This window comes from Saccopteryx bilineata, chromosome 2 (assembly GCF_036850765.1).
Source record: "Saccopteryx bilineata isolate mSacBil1 chromosome 2, mSacBil1_pri_phased_curated, whole genome shotgun sequence".
Classification (NCBI taxonomy): Eukaryota; Metazoa; Chordata; class Mammalia; order Chiroptera; family Emballonuridae; genus Saccopteryx; species Saccopteryx bilineata.
The window spans coordinates 52,890,899-52,897,256 of record NC_089491.1 but is presented as its reverse complement, the minus strand read 5'-3'; the positions used below and the strand labels follow the sequence as shown (position 1 = coordinate 52,897,256).

Below are 6,358 nucleotides of genomic sequence, written 5' to 3'. Positions count from 1 at the left end.
ATACTAAGTAAATAAATTGAAGAAGATACAAATAAATGGAAGCATATACTGTGTTCATGGATAGGAAGAATTAATATCATTAAAATGTCCATAATACCCAAAGAAATGTATAGATTCAATGCAATTCCTATTAAATACCAATGGTATCTTTTACAGACGAGAACAAATATTTCAAAAATTTATATTGAACCACAAATGACCCTGAATAGCATAGCAATCTTGAGAAAAAAGAAACAAAGTTGGAGGACTTGCCCTACCTCATATCAAATTATACTAGAAGGCCTTAGTAATCAAAACAACATGGTCTTGGCATAAAAATAGACATATAAATCAATGGAACAGAATAGCAAGCTCAGAAATAAACCCATGACTTTATAGCCAATTAATATTTGACAAAGGAGGTAAGAATATACAAATAGGCTAAAAACAGTCTATTCAATAAATGGTGTTGGGAAAATTGGACAGATATGTAAAAAAAAAAAGAAGGAAAGAAAGAAAGAAAGAAACTGGACCACTTTCTTATGCCATGCACAAGAATAAATTCAGAATGGATTTAAAACTTAAATGTTAGACATGACACCATAAAATCCTAGAAGAAAACAGGCACTAAAATCTCAGACATTTCTTGTAACAATATTTTTTCTGATATATTTCTGTGTGCAGGGGAAACAAAAGAAAAGCAAATGGGATTGCATCAAACTATAACGTTTCTGCACAGCAAAGGAAACCATCAATAAAATGAAAAGACAACCCACTGAATGGGAGAACGTATTTGTGGATACATCTGATAAGGATTTAATATCCAAAATTGACAAGGAACTTATAAAACAACACCAGAATATTAAAACAAAACACAATCCAATTAAGAAATGGTCAAAGGACCTAAATAGATACTTCTCCAAAGAAGACATACTGATGGCCAATAGACTTATGAAAAGATGCCCATCACTAATTATTAGAGAAATGCAAATTAAAGCCATAATGAGCTATTACCTCACACCTGCCAGAATGGCTATCATCAATAAATCCACAAAAAACAAGTGCTTATGAGGATGTAAAGAAAAGAGAACCCTCAGGTAGTATTGGTGGGAGTGCAGATTGGTGCAGCCACTGTAAAAAGCAGTATATATTGAATAGTTACCTCAAAAAATTAAAAATTAAACTGCTTGGGACATATTCAGAGAAACCCAAAACACGGCCCTGGCTGGTTGTCTCAGTGGTATAGCATCAGCCCAGTGTGTGGATGTCCCAGGTTCAATTTCTGGTCAGGGCACACAGGAGAGGTGCCCATCTGCTTCTTCACCTCTTCCTGTCCCATTCTCTCTCTCTCTCGCCCCTCTCCCACAGCCATGGCTCAGTTGGTTCAAGCAAGTTGGCCTTGAGTGCTGAGGATAGCTCTGTGGCCTCCACCTCAGGAGCTAAAAAAATGGCTCGGTTGCTGAGCAATGGAGCAACAGGCCCCTGAGGAGCAGAGCATTGCCCCCTTACTGTTCTTGCTGGGTCGATCTGGTTGAGGCGCATGTGAGAGTCTGTCTTTCTGCTTCCCCTATTCTCACCAAAGTTAAAATAAAAAAAGGAGCCTGATCAGGCGGTGGGCAGTGGATAGAGCGTCAGACTGGGATGCAGAGGACCCAGGTTCGAGACCCCAAGGTCGCCAGCTTGAGTGCGGACTCATCTGGTTTAAGCAAAAGTCCCACCAGCTTGAACCCAAGGTCACTGGCTCGAGCAAGGGGTTACTCAGTCTGCTGAAGGCCCGTGGTCAAGGCACATATGAGAAAGCAATCAATGAACAACTAAGGTGTTGCAATGCGCAACGAAAAACTAATGATTGATGCTTCTCATCTCTCTCCGTTCCTGTCTGTCTGTCCCTGTCTATCCCTCTCTCTGAATCACTCTGTCTCTGTAAAAATAAAATAAAAAAATAAAAATAAAAAAGGAAACCCAAAACAGTAATTTGAAAAAATATACACATGCTTATGTTCATTTGAGCATTATTTACAATAGCTAAGAACTCGAAGAAGCCCAAGATCCCATAAGTAGATAAAAAAGTTGTGGTACATTTACACAACGAAGTAGCACTCGGCCATAATAAAGAATGAAATCTTTTGTGACAGCATGGATGGACCTGGAGAATATTATGCTAAGTGAAATAAGCCAGTCAGAGAAAGACAAATACTATGATTTCACTTATATGTGGAATCTAATGAACAATAAAAATGGACTCATAAATGCAAAGAACAGACTGATAGCAGTCAGAGGGGATAAGGTTTGGGAGTCTGAATGAAAAAGGTGAAGGGATTACATAAGAAACGAAACCTCTTCACACAGACAACAGTATGGAGATTTCAAGAGGGAAAGGGGAGAGGAGAGGTAGAAGAGAGTAAAGGGGAGCTAAATGGTGATGGAACGAGATTTGACTTAGGGTGGTAAATACACAATACAATACACACATGATGTATTATAGACTTGTACACCTGAAACCTGTATAATTTTATTAACCAATGTCAGCCCAATAAATTCAATAAAATTTTTTTAAAAAGAAAAAGGGTTTTGTCTTTCAAGCAATATTTTATGCAATTAGGAGCCAAGTGAACTTAATCACCATTCTTTTGAGAGGGAAATCAGCTACAATTAAAAAAAAAAAGGTCCAGTATGGTTCTCAATGATATGTGTCCTAATTGTGTAACAGTTAATTCAAGGTTCTGAAATCTGGTCATTATATTTTTTTTATTATTGTCCATCTTCTAGTGTCCCTTCACTAAACTCCCATGAAATATTTTGGTCATCGGTTGTTCTTGTTGCCTTGCTTCTATTCACCCCTTTACACTGGAGCAGGATTGCAAAACCTTTTTTGCATTTGCTTTTTCCTCCAGCCTCTTTATCTGCATCCCTGTAGCCCTTCCACTCTCTACACCAGATTTGGTAGGGGCAGAAAAAAGGAGCTTCACAATGGCAGAAGTGTGACTTGTTTCTTTCAGGCAGGGTTGAAGTTGTATAGCAGTGTTCCAGCAATGAAGTTTGATAAGTACTTGTTGAGTGAACTACCTTGTAACAGACCTCCTGGCAGACTATGGGTGAGTCAACAATGAGAAAACACTGTAGTGTTTTTACATACCTAACCAAATGGTGAAGACAACAGTTCTGCCTATAAAGCTTTCTAATATAAATGAGGGATGTGTGCTTGAAAAGTGGCACAAAGAAAGGCAATAGAACAGATGAGAAACACAAACATGGGAAAGGGTCTATGGGGAGGACAATAAACTTTCCTCTACCCTCCAGGTTTTTCTGGATGGTCCAATAATCAAGTAGACATGAGACAGATTAGCAAGAGACAATAACCAAATTTAATACACAACTTTGTATGGGAACCCCACATACATGAGAAGTTCAGAGATAGAAAGGTAACGTGGGTATATAATATAAGACATCCTGAGCTAGGGATGAGGTAAGGTGCCTTTGGAACTTCAAAGAGTCACTGCTTGGTTGCAGGATTATTTGTTGGAGACGGCTGAGGGAGAGGAGGACCTCCAAGACCTGTTGTCCTAGTTTGAATAGGGGAAAAGCCCAGGGACCTGCCTAACAGGGTTAGGGAGGGGGCCAAAGCCCCATGTGAAATTGGCAATCCACTGATCACCTTCTAATGTGCAACAGGTGTTGATGTAAGAAGATAATGGGTGCTTTTTTGTAGCAGCAGCAGCTAAGAGAACTGTCAAGGTGGCAGAGACTTTGAATGTGTTTGACCTCACCAGGCCCTGTAAGCTTGCTGAGGGGTTTGGACGGGGCTTGTGGCAATGGACAGAGTGCTTATGGAAAGGCGCTAAAGTCCATTAAGAATAAGCTGTATGGCTTGTTGCCTATAATGCACCTCTACCTTGGTGATTTGCAGAGAGCTGAGCTGTCTATAGTGGACTGACTTTTGGACTGCAACCAGAGGGGGCACCAACTCCCTTGCTGGATGGACATATCGCTTGTGGACAATATGAGAGACCCTGATGGGGAGGCACAACACCTGTGGAGGCCCTCCTGTGCCAGGAAGCTGTCCCCCATCCAGTTGTAGATATGCACCAAGGACACTTTATGGCTTCCATGGATATAGCCCTGGACTGTTCAGGTACTCCCACCTACTATGGGGTAGGGAGCTAGAGGTGGGCCTCCAATTAATTCCCTGGGGAGAGTGCTCAGGGAGACATTGTGAAGGGCAATATAAAGCCAGTAGCCACGGCAACCATCAAAGCTGCCTGGTCCATGCAGGTTCGCATTTGATTCGGACAAATGGTAATGAAATAACAGAGCCAAGAACTGGTGGGCCATTACCTTTAATCTAGCTTGTATCTGGCAGGCAAGAAATACGCACAGTGGGAAAACACTTCCCTTTTCATTCAGAGCTCCCAAAGCCACTGACTCATCCAGTATTTCTAGAACCAAAGGTTTCTACCACACCAGCCTTATTCACCTCTGTTCCCCATCTCCTTCTCTCTGTACAAACTCTGCACAAACTGGCTTCTCCTTCAGCACTCCACCATCTTGGCTGCCTCTCCTTGCAATGCTAATTTCAGGAACCAAGAGAGAAAGCCCCTGGTCTCCCTTATTTTATTTTATTATTATTTTTTTATTATGTTCCTCACTCCATCCAGCACCAGCAGAATGGCAGCTGTGCGACAGAAAGAGCCCGGAATTCTTTTGCACTACAGCGTAACCTAGAATGGGGAGAGCTCCCATCCACAGGTTTAAATATAGTGCTGTGGTCTCCCTTATTTTATAGTGTAGAAATTAAAGCCTTTAAGCCAGTATACAAATAAGGAAATCTCTGATACAAAGCCACTTATCTGAGGCATAAATGGGATTCCTCATAAGAGTGCACCACCCACATCATGCCACATTCAAGGGTGTGGGGAAAAGCTTAGTTTTGAAGATCTTAGTATTAAAAGGGCAGGAGAGGCTTAGTCTTAAAACTAAGCCTTAGGCTATAAGGACCCTGCCTCTTTACAGCCTGTACCCCACACCCAATGCAAACTATAAGCGAGCAAACATACATTATATTTGCAAACTTAGTTGACCCACAGGCACCTTAGTAATTGTCATTTTTGGAATAGCTTGTGCCTTTGTAATTTGGTTGCTGTATTCTGTACTGTTTCTCTTTATGTTGTGTACCTCATTCCTCACACAGGGACCATTGTGGAAGATACCTGTCATAGATTTAAAGGGGTATCACCACCTTAAAGGGGTGGAATGTTGGGAAAACAGCTGTAGTAAGCTTGCTTGCTAGTACTTTGCCAGATTAGTGTATGAACATGTGGCAGCTCCATGTGTGTATAGCCTATGTAAAGCTATGGATGCTTGCCCTCAGGGTGGACTGTGGATTGCCTTCCTGCCACTGCTGAGGGGCTGTTTTTTGCCTGTTGTTATGGGAAGAGGTGTTCCCTTGCTGATTTGCTCGTCTGCCATTAAGAGACTCTATTAAATAGTAACGGCTCAACACTTTCTAGCTCTACAGTTTCTCTACCAATCTGCCCAAAGCCATTGTGGACCTTGGCCACTGGCATTACAGTTTACCAATAATTTTCATAAGATTCACCTTAAAAAAATGGACATGTTACATAAAAAAATATTATGTGGAAATCTGTAATGCTAAAGAACAGTATTTGATCAAGGAAGAAAGGAAATATTAAAACAGTGGTGTAACACATTGCAAATACTTCACAATGGCTATTATATGTTGTTGATGGAAAAAATGTTGCCAAGTGATAGTGATGAGTTAGGACAGACCTTGGTTTAGCAACCTCAGTACATGAGTTTGGTTTGAAAGAATTCAGAGACAAGGAACTCGAATTATAAGGGAAAGTTTACTTAGAAAATTACAAAGATAATCAAAGGACATGTGTAGCTTAGGAGAAAGAGGGAGAGAGATATTGCACCTTGAGGGCTGAAAGAGGGGGGAGAGGCATGGGCCTGCCCTGGTAAAGAGAGAGAGAGTGTACAGGGACCCTGTGCCAATGGCTTTATCTGGAGGCCTTAGGGGAGAATTCCAAAAGAACATTCATCAGCTTTCCAGGTGTGTTCCCTCATGTTCCCCACTGATTGGTTGGTGCTAGGGGGTCATTAGTCAATGCAGCTGGTCCTGATGTCAGCCATGGCATCACTCCATCTGATTTTACTGCTTCTCTGGGCCTGAATCTGAAACACAGCTGAAGCCTAGATGTTATCTTCCAGGGGTTAAACTTGAGAGAGCGGTCACACAAGGGCCTGTAGTTTTGCCCATTGCTAGGCAGCCGGGCTTCTCTGCCCTAGTAATCCTCTGCCACTGGCCTACTTTTCCTACTACACTATGTACGTCAGAGATAAAGTAAATTGTGAGGAT

At 41.5% G+C, this 6,358-nt stretch overlaps 1 non-coding gene across 1 annotated transcript; it reads right to left on the bottom strand.

Annotated features, from left to right (window-relative positions):
• Window positions 1-4,612: 4,612 nt before the first annotated feature.
• Window positions 4,613-4,741, bottom strand: LOC136327505 (small nucleolar RNA SNORA46). Its single transcript, XR_010729707.1, has one exon. It is a non-coding gene; the product is annotated as a small nucleolar RNA SNORA46 (small nucleolar RNA).
• Window positions 4,742-6,358: the final 1,617 nt, after the last annotated feature.